The 18776-nt window shown below is 39.8% G+C and overlaps 1 protein-coding gene across 2 annotated transcripts in view; it reads right to left on the bottom strand.

The window, feature by feature from the left end:
* plxna2 (plexin A2) overlaps nt 1-17632 on the bottom strand; it is a 259815-nt gene extending 242183 nt beyond the window's left edge. The window contains exon 1 of one of the 2 annotated variants that reach the window (XM_028452432.1): nt 17174-17632. The gene's annotated coding sequence lies outside the window, so the exon portion shown is untranslated. Of the gene's footprint in view, nt 1-4635; nt 4768-17173 lie in introns of those variants that run through there. The other variant, XM_028452433.1, reaches the window with a different exon arrangement.
* Nucleotides 17633-18776: the final 1144 nt, after the last annotated feature.

The following is an 18776-nucleotide window of genomic DNA, read 5'->3' as shown; positions in this document are numbered from 1 at the left end:
GCTGCTGCATTTAAATCACCGCGCCATGAAAACGTAGAACCAGAAAAACACTACAATAACAGGGAAAACCATCAAAATCAATGGTTTGCAGCCCTCCAGAATGAAACCAAGGGAAGTGGGAAAGCATTTCATCAGCAGCAGAAACAGGAGCAGCTGCAGTGGCTAATTAGGTTGTTTCACTGTGGTTAACGTCTGGTAAAACTAACTAGGAGTGAATGGGAGAATATTTTCTGAACAATTTGAGTCCATTTTTACCCTTTTTTCTGCAACTACACCAAACTCACCATATTTTAACCTATTTTCATCACTTTTTCTCAATTCAATGCTTTTTCTGCACATTTTTTTCCACTTCCAAGACATGTTCACTATATTTCATGCTTATTTTTGCCAATTTTACCACATTCAGGATTTCTCATGCCCATTATTTGCCAGTTTTAACTAATTGTTCCTACTTTTTAAATTACATTACACCCCCCTTTACCCACTTCTGCCACTTTTAAGTCAATATTGACACTTTGAACCCTTTTTATCACATTTTCTGTACGTTTTTGCCCTCTCTAATGTGCAACTCTTAACCAATTTCAGTGGTTTTTAAAATCCCATCTCACCACCTTTTTCACCATTTTTAGTCTCCACATCCCACAATGCAATGCGTGAAAGAGTCTACTTTCGAGAGACAGTTTCAACCTTTTAAAGCCTTTTTCCTGTTGCAGAAATATGACTAATTGTTCCTACTTTGTAAATTAGTCCTCCCATTTCTGCCACTTTTAAGCCAATATCAACACTTTGAACCATTTTTACCACTTATTTCTGTCTGTTTTTATCCACTCTAATTTGCAACTTCTGACCAATTTCTGTGGTTTTTAAAATCCCATTTCACCACCTTTTCCACCATTTTATTTCTGATTAAAACAAGGATTGAAGATGACTATAATAATAATAATAAACGTTCCTGGATAACAGTGGATATTATTCAGATGAATAAATAAATGTGGTTATCACAGATTCATAGAACAATGGACCATCATTTTACTGACTTTATGGATGGACCCCAAAAATCTCTCCCCTTTATTCCCCCTAATAGATGGTCCTGTCTCCACATGACTGTTCTTCAATGTTCATGTCTGTGTTCAACCACCTTCAGCTACAGTGGGGGTCCCCGCTCTCTGGAACCTTTATTTTGGCGGGGCCCCGCTCTCTGGGACCTTTATTTTGGGGTCCCCGCTCTCTAGAACCTTTTAGAACCACAGCTCTAAGCACATCACCACCTCAGTCTGGGTTTTTCAGCTTTTCCCAGAGCTTCTGCTTTATTTATCCAACACTGAACCAATGTGTGGTACAGCTCCCTTCACCTCTGTGAAAACACTTTGGCTTCCTGTTCCGTCCCTCCCTTCCAGTTTCCTCGGTTCTTCCTGTCTGACTCAGTATCACCAGTAACAATCCTAGACCTCCTTGTTTCTTCCGCTCTTTGGCAGCAGAGGCTGGGAATGCTGGCTTCAGCAGACTGTGGCGTCGGCCTTTTTATGAAGCCACCGGATACTTTGTATTAGCTCACAAGAGAAAGGAGCTAACGAGCTAACGCTATCCTTTACATGTATGAGCTGTGGAATTTACACAAATATGGATAAACCATGTTTCCATATGGATGAAGATGTTTTCCTCAGTTCAGAACATGATCTCTGAATGTCAGCTCTTCCTTACATTCCCATCATCATCATCATCATCATCACACAGCAAGACATCATCAGTGAGCTAACGCTAACCAACATCAGCCATGTTTCCTATTAGTGGGTGAGCAATCCAACGCTTTAGAGTTAATCAGAAAAATTAAAAAGTCTATTAAATAAATTCAATTCAATTAAAATTGGTTAAGGAAGTAATGCTTGTAGCCGAGGGTCAGGGAGGGGTTAAAATCAGAACAAATTGTGCGTTTGTATGACAATAAAGATGATTTTTCACCCGTTAATCCTTAAAAAAAACCCTTAGAATAAAAAAAAAACAAAGTAGCGCGTTTAGATAGCGGAAATAAGTATGCTAATGTATTACTTTTTGAAAATAGGTAACTTAGCTCGGTTACTGTACGGTGCTTATCTGCAATATTTTGTGTATTTTTTTGCAAATTCATTTTTTTCTTCTATGTCTTAGCTGTGTTTGTTTCCTCTGGACTTTTGGCAAAAATAAGCATGAAGTATAGTGAAACGAGGTTAAAAGTGAAAATGGGTGACATATTAGGTGGTAAAAATGGTGGAAAGGGTTTATAAAAACCGAAAATGTCTTTAAAGTGGATAAAATATGCAGAAAAGTGTCAGAAATGGGAGTAATGTAGCAAAAATGCATTAAAATGAGCAAAATATGGCAAGAAAAAGTGATGAAAACAGGTTAAAATATCGTAAGTTTGATGTAGTTGCAGAAAAAGGGTGAAAATAAGCAAAAATAGGTTCAAATTCTTCAAAACATATTTGTAGTGTCTTGTAATAACCTGTAACAGAAGGTTACAGGCCTTATTTTTGCACTTATTCTGTTTTCTGTGTCCCCCTCTCTGATTGGCTGCGTAGAGCTGCGGGGGGGGGTGTACTACAAAGGCAGGTGGGGTTGTTTACCTTGCTCTGAGCTACTGTACATGTTGAGTGCCTCTAGGATCTAGACAAGCTGCATTGCTGCCTTTCAGACTTTAATCCATTGAAGCTCCTGATGCTTTGTACGACACGAACCACGATGGCTGCAGCCTTGGCAGAGCAAACAAAGCCAAGGTGTCCTTCATCACGCCTGTCAACGTCTAGCGTCTGCACACAAGGATTCCCTCAAACATTTACAATGAGAAGACGTGTTGAGTCTACGTGTTCATTCAGTCAATGAGTGGAAATATGTCGAGCACGGCCTCGTTTCAAACCTATTTCCTTTCTTACGTTAGTGTGTGAAAGCGAAGCATGAGTGGCACACTGTAAATGTGCTAAAAACACAGATGAAGTGATACAAAGGGTTTGTAACCAGGGCTGGGACTTTGCAATTCATTAATTACAGAAAAATAATGCACTAAAAAAATAACACCATTAATCTCTTTTTTCTTTTTTTCCACTGCAAACAGGAGTTTCAGTATACCCATAATACTGATGCACAGACCACAAACATGTAAGCAGCTAGCACCTCAATGCTAACATTGTAGCAGCTAGCACCTCAAAGCTAAACATGTAGCAGCTAACACCTCAATGCTAACATTGGAGCAGCAAGCACCTCCATATTAAACATGTATTAGCTAATACCTCAATGCTAACATGTAGCAGCTAGCACCTCAATGCTAACATGTAGCAGCTAGCACCTCAATGCTAACATGTAGCAGCTAACACCTCAATGCTAAACATGTAGCAGCTAATACCTCAATGCTAACACGTAGCAGCTAGCACCTCAATGCTAACATGTAGCAACTAGCACCTCAATGCTAACATGTAGCAGCTAGCACCTCAATGCTAACATGTACTGTAGCAGCTAACACCTCAATGCTAACATGTAGCAGCTAACACCTCAATGCTAACATGTAGCAGCTAGCACCTCAATGCTAACATGTAGCAGCTAACACCTCAATGCTAACATGCAGCAGCTAGCACCTCAATGCTAACATGTAGCAGCTAGCACCTCAATGCAAACATGTAGCAGCTAACACCTCAATGCTAACATGTAGCAGCTAACACCTCAATGCTAACATGTAGCAGCTAGCACCTCAATGCAAACATGTAGCAGCTAACACCTCAATGCTAACATGTAGCAGCTAACACCTCAATGCTAACATGTAGCAGCTAGCACATCAATGCTAACATGTAGCAGCTAGCAGGGACAATGGTTCTAGTGGAGCAGACAGTGTCTCCAATCCACACTGACACTCAGACAGGGTTCAGAACCAATAATAAATCCATGAGTGACAAATGAACAAAGTCAGTGATAAATGATTGTAGTGACAGTCGACCACTCTGTGGTAGAGGATGTGGGCGGGGCTAGAAGCACTGCTACAGATAGCATCGTCTGACCCAACTTATCAACTGTTATGTAGAAAAACTATTTCAGACTAAATTCATCATCTTCATCAGTTGTTCTGTTTATTTCATGATATCCACAGATATTATAAATATTTTACACTGTTCAGTTTATATTTCTCTGGAATAAGTGATGTTTTTATTTTAATACAAAAACACATTTGTTGTAGAAAAAATCCAGAAAAGCATGAATATAGCTTAGCTAAATGTAAGTGCCTAAACTAACTTACATAAAAATGATAAAAAACTCTTATAGCGTAGATTTCTAAAACTGTTGCACTTTGATATCTTTTCATGTCCAAACCAAAGCTCTTCACTTCCTCTTCTCACTACGTTGCTATTTTTGCCTCCCTCATGCAGGCCAATGTTTCAGTGCAGTCGTGAATTCTCCTTCACAACACAACACAACACAACACAACACAACACAACACAACACAACACAACACAACACAACACAACACAACACAACAACACAACACAACACAACACAACAACACAACACAAATCCTGTACAGACCAAGGTCGGACCGTCCAGCTCGAAACGATGCTTCCGTGGAGAAACGTGGCGGTGTTTGATTGTGCATTTTAATGCACGACGAATCTCACTTACTTCTGCTTTTTAAAAAGTCTTTGTGAAAAGCCTGAAAAACCCATCATTGCTTCTGAATATGACAGAAACAGTTCCAGGTCTGTGAGGAAGAGCTCCTGCTGCTTCGCTGCTGTTTTCCTTTGATAACAAAAGGCCACCAGGAAGTGAAAGTGGTGAAACAACAACCCAACTTCCTCTTTTCTTCTCAATAATATCAATACAACACAGTGGGATTCACAATAGGGAGGAAGTTGACTTTACTTCATAAAGACAAGAAGAAGAAGAAATATAAATACTTTGTTTTTATCAATTTTACCCCAAGCAACACACACAATAAAAAGCAACTAAAGCCATTGTTGCTGCCAATCGTTTCAAAGCACCTTTTTATCTCTTTGTTCCCGCTGGGCCTGAGTCAGGTGTTCATGCATAAACATTAGCGCTATCCCAGTAGAGCGATGGTTCCATCACACAACGCACACTCAATCACCTGCAGCACAATTAGAGTTTAAAGAGATGAACTCCAAAATCTGGCAGAAACATTCAGGCAATTTCACACAATTTCAGTTTGGAGCGAGCGTTCAAAGAATGTCCTGGAGATTTAAGCTAGCTAGCGTTAGCATGGAGAATGTAGCAAACAGAGGAAGTCAATGCACAGAAAAAAGAAAAGTGTGTGTTCAGGCATCAGAGAAACGTTACGGTTCAGGGATGGATCGCGTTGGAATGGGTGTAGCATGTCTGGATCTACAACGTTTAAAAACAGTCAGGATTCCCCAACAGTTTGCATGTTCTCCGTGTGCAGAAACATGTTTGTTGGCTTCTTCAACATGCTCATTTGTTCACCCCCGCCTAGCAACTAATGACAGATGGAAACAAGCACCAGAAAACTCTTTGTGAGCCCCAACATGACACAAAAAGACCTCATATGCATGTTTGCTGACAATATCACGCATTTACATTCTATTTTTCATCAAAAAACTGGTGATAATGTATAGAAAGTATGAGACAAATATGTCCAAACCCGCCTATAACCCTGTTTAAAATCTCTTGCTATGTGTCTTGGCTGAAAGTAGGGCCGGGACAACGCGTCGACGTCATCGATGATGTTGACGCAAAAAATAAATCAAAGCAAAATGTGCGCGCCGATGCATCGTCCGACCAAAACAAAGATGACGGCGCCGAAGAATAACTAATGCGAGTGGCTTCTCCGATTTTCAAAGGCGCACACACTCGTTCGTCAAAGGTCGCTGTTCCTCATAACCTTTGCCGTAGTTGACTTTTGTCTCACTTTATCACGTTTCATTTACGGGAATTTCACTCACCAGTAAAGTCGTCTAAACAGGGAAAGATGATGAAACAGAAAGAAAACAGAAAAGTAGAACGTGACACAGGAAATGGGTAATCCCTGATTTTTTCCAGAATTTCAGAAATTGAATTTGATGCTTCTCGAAACTATAAAAGTACCACCTACTTTGTCGCTGCATAACTTCAGAAATGAGACATTTATTCCGAAAATCTTGTCCTCCAAAATAAAATAACAAAAAACTCAATTTGTTTTAACAGAAAATTAATAAACAAAGAAAAAAATATGGCTTCTTTATTTTTACAATAATTGCAGCCCTTTTTTAATGTTATGCTGCAGGCTGGATCAGACTCTTGTGGTAAATGTTTAAATCCACTTTGCAAAGAACGTTGACTATTATCCCATTTTAATCACGTTTGTTGCATTGTGGGGATGTTTAATTGCCAGTAAAATAATCTAGACAACGCGTCGACGTAATCAATGACGTTGACGCAAAAAATAACGCAAAATGTGCGCGCCGATGCGTCGTCCGACCAAAACAAAGATGACGGCGCCGAAGAATAACTAATGCGAGTGGCTTCTCCGAGTTTCAAAGGCGCACGCACTCGTTCGTCAAAGGTCGCTGTTCCTCATAACCTTTGTCGTAGTTGACTTTTGTTTTATCACGTTTGTTTCATTTACGGGAATTTCACTCACCAGTAAAGTCGTCTAAACAAGGAAAGTTGATGAAACAGAAACTAAACTGAAAAGTATGACGTGATGCAGGAAATGGATAAATCCTGAAATGGAGTTTTGTCAGAATCTCCCATTTCACATTAGCATAACATCAGAAATAAGACATTTATTCTGAAAATCTTGTCCTTGAAAAGAAAACAAAAAAATCTAATTTTTTTTTAACAGAAAATGAATAAATAAATAATTCTTTATTGTTACAATAACATGAGCCCTTTTTAATGTTATGCTGCAGGCTGGATCAGACTCTTGCTGTGAATGTTTAAATCCACTTTGTAAAGTTTAATTAACGACCATCATGTTTTTAACAGAGTTTTTCTGTTTGTTTCGTTCTCTGAAACACTTTTGGAAAGGCCTTGTTTCATATTTTCTCTTTTGCTGAAGGCTGAAGACGAGTCAAGGCTCCCGCCTCTCACTGTGAGAAGCTTTCCGCCCACGTGGGTCCAATGGAAAATAGAAAGTGACTGGGGAAGAGTGCAGGTATTTACATGTCACTGAGGCCTGGAGCCCAGGGATGGCAATCTCACAGGAGATCATTTCTACACAATAAAACCCAGAGAGAGACGTGATGGTGTAAATAGAAGAGGATTCTACATCCCGTATGTCTACACAGACTCCAGTGGAAGTTCCAACAATATTATGCAATGCTTGAAAAGAGCCCAGAGGTAATGACAATAATAAATCCTTTGGAGTTGAAAGCACCTCCTTGTGTTATTTTGGCTGCTTTTCTACCCCGTGGCAAATGATCCAATTATAAAAGCTGTGTTTGTGTGTTTTTCTCTTATAGTCGTCATGACGACAGCGGAAGCCTCAGCACCAGGGGGCAGTGTGGGCATCACCCGCCGCACTGGACTCTGGACTCACACAAACACCACATGTGCCCCGCAGACGCACAAAGGGACATTAAAGAAGTGAACACAAACACAGTCAGCCAAGCACACACACACACACACACACACACGCACACTGTCATCTGTTCCTGACAGCTGCCCCCTGGCATCGGACTACAAACCCCCTCCTCCCCCCACTCTCTACTCTCCCACTGCCTTTTTTTTGCTCACTTTTTGTCGAGTTTCCAACAAACAAAAACGCATTTCCTCCTGCGACACCAGCTAATTGATTATTAATGGAAGCCAACTACAGTGACTTATATTCAAGTGGATGTGAACAGAGAGAAAAGAGAAGCTAAAGCTGGAGCATTTATCTGGACTCGCTCTTTGTTGCTGCTTCTGTTTGATTTGGAAACAGTGAACGAATCTCGCCGTGACCATTGAGGGCAAAGACGTCTAGTTAGCAATGAAAGGATAAAATCGATACAGCACAGTATGACCTTCAAGAAACTGAGAATAATTTTTGAACAATTTCAGCCCATTTTTGCTTATTTTTACCCTTTTTCTGCAACGACATCAAACTTTCCATATTTTAACCTGTTTTCATCACTTTTTAATGCATTTTTGCTTCTCCATCACATTTCAATGCCTTTTCTTGCAGATTTTTTCCACTTTCCAGACATTTTCAGCATTTATAAACCCTTTCCACCACTTTTACACCTAATGTCACATATGCTGACCCATTATTGTCACTTTTAACCTCTTTTCATTATATTTTATGCTTATTTTTTCCAACATATTAGGATACGGTCGTCAGATGCCTTGAAGAAACTAAAAATATAACAATATGAGCCCGTTTTTGCTTATTTTTACCCTTTTTTCAGCATCATCATGAAAACTTAAAAAAAAAATATATATATACAGTATATATATATATATATATATATATATATATATATATATATATATATACAGTATATATATATATATATATATATATATATATATATATATATATACAGTATATATATATACACATTTTTTTTTTTTTTTTTAAGTTTTCATGATGATAAATTAAGAAACGTGCAGGTTTTTTGGCTTATGAGTTCAAACAGTTCAAAAAGTTTGTAAGAAGAAAAAAGTTTAGTTAAAATATACTTGAAAATTTAAACAAAAATAATCTGTATTTGACATGTATTCAAATTGAAAGGATTAAAGTGTATCACTATATCCCATATATATACAGTATATATATGTGAATAGAATCATTGGTTGAGTGTATCCTTACACCCCTACATGTCGTTGTGAAAATGAGCTCCAGAGCTCTGAGCAGTAAAACATATTCCAAACACTGACTGGTAGAGGTGACAGCCTGACTTTGAACGGGTGTGAAGATCTTGACAAAACAAACAGCCTGACTCGCGACTTCCTCGACTCCGTGCGACACAATTCCAACTCTTCTTATCAGTGGCATCACATCATTTTTTTACACGTAGTAAATATAAACTGGCTTGTGACAGCAGGGATCAGATAAGCAGAGGCTGGGCAGGGGAGTGTGGAGATGGAGCTGAATGCCCAAGCAGTGGTGATGATGCATGTAGCAGCGGGGAGGGGGTAGGGTGGGGGGTCCCGTGGAAATGTGTCATGAAGGCAGTTCTATTAACATCTTAATAAAGACTTCCAAAGCCCAGGAGAGGCTGGGTGAGGGTGGGCGAGGGTGGGTGAGGGTGGGCGAGGGTGGGTGAGGTGGCGCTCTGAGCTGCATGTCAACCACACAGCGTTAGAGAGAGAGTTAGGCTCCACTAAATGCCTTTATCCTCCATCTCCACACTTTCATTTACTGTCCCATTCCCCATCTGTTGGATTTTGCGGCCCTACAAAAAGGCTTTGTTTCAACAAGCTGCCAGGCTTTTTAGGGACTGTAGCGTAGCGTAGCTGGAATCATTGCTAACGTGACACCATCAATAGAAAGAGAGACAGATCAGGACTGGACACAGTTACACCAGGAGGAGGGACAAATGTTACTGGGATTAACTGGAGAGCAGTGGACACAGGCTGTGCTCGTCAAACCTAAAGGGACCTACTGTACGCCGTTTTTACAAATAGGGCCTAAAATATTTGAATCTGTTATTTTGCACCATATTTGTTTTATTAACTTTTAAAAATGGTACTACTTTACAGTTTTAGTGCCTGTAAACATCGCAATTGTTTATTATTGGAGTGAAACGTTCAGCCTGATTTTTAGATTATTTTTAGATTAAACTTTGTGTGATTTTTGGTTGCTTTAAAGGCATGTTTCCCCTGAAGGTATCGGCTCTACTAGAAAGTATCTCCTCCGTGGTACCTGGTACTTCCTAATTGTTGAGGTTCCAAAAAAAGCAGCTCTGGTCTGAAAATGTGACGTAGGCTCAAAGCAGACACTGATTGGTTCAGAGGAAGCGTTTGGCCACCGTTGATTTTTGGTGGCGATCTTGTGAGGATGGCAGCAAAAAAGTGCAATCTGTGGAGTCTGGCAGTTTGGCGTGTCAGGTTGGTGCTCAGTGGAAACGCTCCAGAAAAACAGTATCCGGTCCCGAAAGCGAGGAGTGCGGAGCCGTGTAGCGCTGATATCACCAATGGAAACGTGCGATTAAACACCAGGAAAAGTTAAAGATGACAATATAACCCTCTTTTGTTACCAGAAAGAGAATAAATAATGAAAATAATCTGTGACCGCAGGGGGCGACAGTTCAACTCTGTGGTTTGGTAGTAGACAATGAAGCAGAGAAGAAGAGCTCTCCAAAAGGACTGTTGAATAACTCCCACCCAAAAGGACTTTTATGCTCAGGGTTTGTGTGTCTTCAACAGTCCGTGATGATTACTCTCTAACTTCAGCCATCAGAGCATGTCAGCGCACTGTTTAAGGGAGAGTGTAGGTCCCTTAGGAGAGCTCTTCTTCTCTGCTTCATTGTCTACAACCAAACCGCAGAGTTGGGACTGTCGCCCCCGTGGTCATAGATTATTTTTTCGGTCACAACTGTTTTTTGTTCAATTTCTGTAAACAAGAGGTTGACTGAAAAAGCTGCCAAATGATCTACAGAACATAGATCTATAGAAAACAATGGGATGTTTACAGGCTCTAAAACTGTAAAGTAGTCCCATTTTAAAAATTAATTAAATGAATATGGTGCAAAATAATGTCTTTTGTTAGACACAGATCTACTAATAAGTACATTTGAAAGTTTTTAGGCAAAATTTGTAAAAACAGTGAAGGATCCCTTTAAAACTAGAACATTTAATTTCCCCACATGAACCTCAGGAAAGAAACCTCCACTCCTCAGTCTGAGCTGCGTGACGTGATCACCATTGATTTCTGTGCTACAGTATGTGTTGGTGGTACTGGGCAAGCAGCTACTTAACATCGTAGCGTCCTATAGTCATCAATTCAAAACGGCCTCAACGACTCAATAAGTCACTGAAGGCGACGCACGTACGACTACTCAGGATGATGAGAGCGACACACGGTGGTTTCTAAAGTCTGACAACAGATTGAATAACACGCACAGCGACGTTTGATTCCTTTAGTGGATTTATTTTATCACTAGATTGATCTGGTTCATTGACTCATCTAGCTCAGGGGTTCTCAACCTTGGGGTCAGGAGGGGGTCATCAGACGTCAAAACCCTTTCCACCACATGTTGACCCATTATTGTCACTTTTAACATCTTTTCACCATATTTCATGCTTATTTTTTGCCTATTTAAACCACATTCATGAATTTGGTTTAAACTAACTGTTCCTACTTTTCATGCCAATTTTAAGCCAATATTGATACTTTGAACCCTTTTTTTTCACCACATTTTTGTCCATTTTTGCCCACTCTAATTTGCAAATTTTAACTAATTTTTGTGGTTTTTAAAATCCCATTTCACCACCTTTTCCACCATTTTTGGTGACTTTTAACCCATTTTATTCCTGATTAAAACAAGGATTCACATATTTAACATGACTATATACTATGGTGCATATAATAATAAACTAGCTGGGTTCTATAACTGAACCGTTGTGAGTTCTGACTCTTTCCATCGGTAAATGACGTTTAAGACACCGTCAGTGAATCAATTCAACTGAATCCTTTTAAATCTGTTGTGTTCATGGTGAGTTTTGCTGACTTTGTGTATTACACAGTCTCTCAGAGCAGGACTTATCAGGGACGAGGGATAAGTCCTGGTTCACTACAAAGATTCAGCTTTTCAACCCTGATCATACATTGATCTGCAAACACTAAGACTAGAGTCTCACATCGTTCCTTTGCACTTGGTCCTGTGAGAAAAAATACAAGTAGTTACAATGTTTAGGATTATTTTTGTCTGTAATTATCTTGAACTTAGAGAAAGTGTTTTTTTTTTTTTGTTTTTGTTTTTAAAAAGGAAATGCTGAAACCCTGAAATGGAATTTAGAAACTTTTGAAAGAGGAATATGGAGTTATTAAGTCATCTGTCTTTACCAAATGTGGTTTAATGAAAGCAGTTTGTATTTGACTGAGGTACTGCATGTGTTTACATTATGAAACATGTTTGAAAAATCTCATTTTCTTTGCTTTCTTTCTGCTCAAACTTTCCCAAACTCTGTTTCCCTGTTTTTAGTGTAATCTGACATCATCGAAAACCAAACTCCTCAGTTCCTTCCTTTGCTCCTGATTCCACAGCAGCAGCTGCTTAAATAAATGAGATAATAATCACCACCTAGAGAAATCACCTTCAACGCTCAAAGCATCAGAAACAGCTTTGGAAAAACGACAATGTTTACGATTAATATCCAGAGAGGAGACGGCGAGCACAGGAGGAGGAAGAGGAGGAGGAGGAGGAAGAAGGAAAGGAGGCGTCGCCTACTCTGTGATCTTCTGCTTTTCCACTGGAGCCAAAGCCTCCTCAGACTGAATGTTCTCCCTGGCTGCACTCCACTTGATCACTGTCACCACTGATCCAGATCTACGCCGCGCACACACGCACACACACACACGCACACACACACACACACACACGCACGCACGCACGCACGCACGCACGCACGCACGCACGCACGCACACACACACACACACGCACGCACGCACGCACGCACGCACGCACACGCACACACACACACACACACACACACACACACACACACACACACACACACACACACACTGTGCTTGGTAAAAATGGATCGCAGACACAAACGTGTGCATAACAAGGCTGAGTGAGTGGAGCGTGTGGGTCAAGGAGATTGAGATCTGTGTTGTGACAGCTGGACAGTTGAAGGGTTTAGATAAACAGCTCAGAGTGGGGGGGGGGGGGGGTGGGGGGGGGGTGCAGGGACAACTGCATTAAAGCAAACACTCACTATTTGTACAGTTATGAAGGGAAGGATCTCTACTTAAAACAGGGGTTCTCAATCTCAGTGTAAGGAACGAATTTGAAGAAACGAGGAATATTTTCAGAAAATTTTGAGGCCAGTTTTGCATATTTTTACCGTTTTTCTGCAACTACCCCAAACTCACCATATTTTAACCTATTTTCATCACTTTTTCTTGCCATATTTTTGCTCCTTTTAATGTATTTTTGCTACATTTCTCCCATTTCTGTCAGTTCACCATCACATTTCAATGTCTTTTCTGCACATTTTTCCACTTTCAACACATGTTCAGCACTTATAAACACTTTCCACCATTTCTCCACCTATTGTCACATTATTGTCACTTTTACCTCTTTTCCCCATATTTCATGTTTATTTTTTTTTTACCATTTAACCTCATTCACGATTTGTCATGTCCATTATTTGCCAGTTTAAACTAATTTTTCCTACTTTTTAAATTAAATTAACCCATTTCTTCCACTTTTAAACCAATATTGACACTTTTGAACCCTTTTTACCACTTTTTCTGTTTTTTTTTTTTTTTTTTTTTTGCCACTAAATTCCAACTTTTAACCAATTTCTGTTTGTTTTTAAATCCCATTTCACCACCTTTCCCTACATTTTTTGTCTCTTTTAACCTCTTTTCACCATATTTCATGCTTAATTTAACCACATTCACAATTTGTCATGCCCATTATTGGCCAGTTTAAACTAATTGTCCCAATATTTCCAGTTCCAAAACTTTTTACCACTTTTTCTGCCCATTCATTTTCTGTGGTTTTTAAATTCCCATTTCACCACCTTTTCCACCATTATTGGTCACTTTATGTCAAATTTATTTCTGATTAAAACTAGCATTTGCATCTTTAAGATGACTATATATACTGTACTATGGCGCAAAATAACTTCCTGGATAACAGTGAATAAATAAGATTCATGTTTGTGTTCAACCACCTTCAGGTACAGTGGGGGTCCCCGGTCTCTAGAACCTTTATTTTGGGGGTCGGGGGCTGAAAAAGCTTGTGAGCCACTTCTTTTAAGCACATTGAACTCACAGAAGCATCACTATCTGTATGTTTGCATCTTTGTGTTCATACGAGTGGAAACAGAGGACAGTTGAGGGGTAGCGGTGTAGATGGGGGGGGGTCACAATGCAATGTACAGCCGTTGAGCACAACGACAGCATTCCCTCATTATGAAATAGGTCAGGGCAATGGCCTGCGTTTGGAGCTACTTGTCAAAATCTCTCAAGAAGTGACGTCGCAGCAAGTCTGGGTTTGGCTGCATCTAAGGGGGGGGCGGGGTAGAGTACACGGCGCAGGAGGAAAGAGCAGCGGTGACTAATTTAAACAACACTAAAGCACTCTCACACAGACACAGACACGCCGCTCGCTCACAAACATGAGGCGAGGAAAGACGTTGCTCAGTCACCTGAAGTAGCCTCGTGCTAGCTTAAAGTAGCTCTAAAGCAGGGCGTCAAACTCATTTTAGTTCAGGGGACAAATATGGACAAGTTTGATTTCAAATGGGTCACAGATTTTATGCAGGAAAATGAGTAATTTCAACATTATTGTGTCTTAGTTTACACTTCTACGTATACATAAAATACTAAATATGTAAGAAACCGACAACATCCAAACAATAAGTGACAGATAACAGTCCCAACATGATATTCACTTTAAATTTCCCAGATTTTGGACCAATTCCTTTTTAATTAAGTGAAATATTATCTCATAAATTGAGGAAAATGTAAGAACTTTGACTTTTTTCAACAGTTTAACGTAAAAAAAAAATACTACAATCGTGTGATATAAGCACCGGGAAAACTATGAGCACCTGCAAATATTGTTGAGTTTCATTTTGACTTTCTCCTGCGGGCCGAATTGGATGCTCTAAAGGGTCGGATTTGGCCCCTGGCCCATCAGTTTGATACAGGCGTTTTAAAGGTTTCCCACAGAGTTTTACTAGAAAACAAGCTCGACATGAGTGGATAGTAACAGGCATGGGAACGCATTAGTGCACATGTCAAACTTATGGCCCGGGGGCCAAATCCAGCTTTTTGGAGCATCAAATTTGGGCCGCGGGAGAAAGTAAAAATGAAAAGTCAACAATATTTGCAGGTTTCACAGTTTCCCCAGTGCTTATATCTCATGATTGCAGTCGTTTTTAATGTTAAACTGTTGAAAAAAGACAAAATTTTTACACAAACCTTCAATTTGCCTCAAGTTATGACATAATATTTCCCGTAATTAAATAAAAATTGGCCACAAAAGATCCTGTTGGGACTAATATCTGTCACTTTTTGCCCTGATATTGTCAATTTCTTACCTATTTTGTATTTTATGTCTATGTAGAAGTGTAAACTAATGTTGAAATGACTCATTTTGTACGTATTTGACCCCTGAACTAAAATGAGTTTGACACCCCTGCTTTGGAACAACAACGTTAGACCTCTACCTCCACATGGACAGAACCATGTGTGCGTTAGTGATTAGATCAACATCCCAACGACTCCAGTCCAACGTTAACCACGTTTCTGTCAGCGAGGTTAACCTCATCGATCGGACCAACGTGTGATGTTGGAGAACTCTGAAGAGTTTCTTCAAAGGCATCAAAGTGATTCATTGAGCAGAATTCTTAACGTACGCTCACAATTACTGGAGAAGATTGAAGTGATTGTGCAGCTCGGCGAGCGTCGGCTGCAGCAGAAATGTATGTTTTCACAGCAATTATCTGATAAGAATGAGCCTTCAAAGGAAGCATGAATAATAAAGAATATGTGAAATAAAATCCATTAAAAATCAAAAGTATAAAAGGAATAGACCTCGTGGATGGACGGACGGACGGACGGATGGATGGATGGATGGATGGATGGATGGATGGACGGATGGATGGACGGATGGATGGATGGATGGATGGATGGATGGATGGACGAATGGCAGCAGATCAATGAAGGTCTGCTTGTTCTTCATTAGATTGGACGTAATTAGGTGAAAATAATCAGACCAACGCTGATTTCTGGTTTGTTCACATTTCCATCTGCTGTTTGCTTTAGACTCAGACTTCTGATGATATTACAACAATTATGGGGGAAAAATAAAAAAGGAGAAGGTTTAGATCCATCAGACATGACAAATGTCAGGTATTTTCATGCAAATGTGATGTTATTTTCTACTTAATTCAACATTCATGTTGTTCTGCAGCCGCTGCCGGCGTTTGGACAACGTGACAGTGTGACAGGGAATGAAGATGCATCTGCTGAACTCGACACGCAGCTTCTTTAGATGGATGTGAGATCCTAGCGATCGGGGGGGGGGGGGGTCAAACTCATTTTAGTTCAGGGGCCAAACGCGTAATTTCAACATTATCCTGCCCTCGTTTGCACTTCTACGTAGACATAAAACACAAAATATGTAAGAAACTGACAATATCCAAGCAAAAAGTGACATATATCAATCCCAACTTTACATTTCCTAGTTTTTGTGACCAATTTCCATTTAGTTAAGAAAAATATCATGTCATAATTTGAGGAAAATTGAAGGATAGTGTAAACAATCTGACTTTTTCAACATTAAAAAATGACTGCAATCATGATATATAAGCACCGGGAGAAAAGCTGTGAGCCTCTGCAAATACTGTTGAGTTTCATTTACACAATGATTCATGATTTCTCTGTCATTTTTTACTTTCTCCTGCGGGCCGAACTGGATGCTCCAAAGGGCCAGATTTGGCCCCCGGGCCATGAGTTTGACACAGTGCAGTAGATGATTGAAATCAGTGGAAGTGATTATCAAAAAAAACACAAAAACTCTGGGGTTTTCATGATAGATTTAATAAAAAAGAGAGAAAACCCAAACTGCGTCCATTAGACAGTGGATTTTAAAAACACTAAATGACATTATAAACATGTCAAATTGTTTTATTATGAGTATTTTCTTGAGCGGAAAAAAGGAGGAATCTAACCTGATTAAAGGCAGTGGCAGCAGTTATTAAAAAAAAAAAAAAAAAAAAATAGAAAAAACTCAAAATCGGGTTTTTTATGTGAAATTTTGATATTTTCACGTGTGAAATTGTTTAATTCTCAGTGAAAAGGAATGAATTTAAGCTGATGGTTAGTGTGAGTGAGTGAAACAGGTTGTCAGTCAATGAAAGCATTAATAAGGAAACAATGAATGAATTGATCATGGATTATAGATCATGGATGTGAGTGGATTAATATTCATGTCTCATTCATTCATTCATGGAGACACCGGAGCTTTGGACTGTGTTCAAGCCGCGCACTGCGCACGGAGGCTGGGGCTGACAGAGCGCTTCACTCACCCCGTCCCTGGATCTCCTGGTCCTGGTCCTATAGTCCCTGATCCTGGTCCTGGTCCTGGTCCTGGTCCCTGAACGTCTCACATCCAACAGAATAAAAGGCTCCAAAAAACAAATTCACACGCAACACTTCTTCTTCTTTCACAGATCCGCGCGTGCAGTCATTCATTCAACCAGACTTCGTCTTCATCTTCATCATCATCATCTTCATCATCATCATCATCATTCTGCGCGTAAACTTGTCTCCGTGCACGGGCTCATTCCTTCAGTGCAGCCCCGGGGCTGCTACGGTGCTGCTGCTGCTGCTGCTGCTGTTCATCGTCCCCCGGTGTGTGTGTGTGTGTGTGTGTGTGTCTCACACACTGTGTCACACACGCACACTGTCACACGCACGCACCCGCAGCGTCTCGCTCACCGACAGTCTGTGGGACGCGCGTGCACACACAGCAGCTCCATATTTGCGCGGACGCTCGTTCCGCTGCTGGCGCACGCGCACACACGGTGTTTAAACCCAGCCCCCCCTTTACTCACGCGCGCGCGCGCACTCACACACACGGGCTCACACTCTTTACAGTGTAAACCGTTTCCGCCCAAATTACACATTATTCACACATTTTAGAATATTAAAAAAAACTGATTTTTCTTAATATTCTGACATATTTCTACACAACTTGATGATTAATGTGACTCAAAATCAATCATCTGATTTCATATATATATATAATTTTGCTTTTCAAACCATTTAAAATAAATGAATTATTTTCCCACATTTACTGCCAAACCTTGTACATCATCGTCATCTCCAGTTGGTATTAATGGTATTTTCTCATCCTAAAGAATGTCTCATTTTTCCATGTTTCTTAGACTCAATAGTGACGCCTCAGACTCACACACACACATAATGTTCCTGTGAGAACAAACACTGCCATCTATAGGCCACAGTGGTTACTGTAACTACCTCTGATCTGATCTGTCTCACTCTGTCATCATCTTATTCATAGTCATAGTCTATTTTTTATATTTTAGCTCTTTTTCACCAGCCTCATGTCACACCACTGGGTTTCCATCTTTTGTTTTTTTTAGTTTAAAATGAGTTCATTTGTGTCTGACTGTAAATAGTGGAATGCCCCTGAATGACTCTGAGATTACTATCAGATAAACACTTTTTCCTTCTGTTATTAGTCACTCTATTACGACACTGTATTTTACAGTTAGTGTTATGGAAAACAACTTTAATTGGCGTTTAAAGTGTTTAAATGTGCTGCTGCACGTGAGGAATGTGAGCAGAAGTAAACGTGAACAACCAAAGGAAGTCATGAACAATCTTTGTCTAGACAACAGAAAAACCGTTTTTGAATGTGATCTGAGGGTCACATGATCAACATTCTGAGGGTCACATGATCAACATTCTGAGGGTCACATGATCAACATTCATGTTAACGTTTAGAATAATGACCGATCAGAATTTTAACACAGGTTTCCATCTATTCTTCTGTCATTAGGTCCGTTTGTTTTTCTTTGGTTTATTTTTCTGTAATTCTTCTTTGTCTGGATTCACATTGTTTATTTTGGTTTTCAACATTTGTTTTCATTGTTGTTTCATGTA

Source organism: Gouania willdenowi, chromosome 7, assembly GCF_900634775.1.
Source record: "Gouania willdenowi chromosome 7, fGouWil2.1, whole genome shotgun sequence".
NCBI classification, from domain to species: domain Eukaryota; kingdom Metazoa; phylum Chordata; class Actinopteri; order Blenniiformes; family Gobiesocidae; genus Gouania; species Gouania willdenowi.
This window is presented reverse-complemented; position numbering and strand designations above follow the sequence as displayed.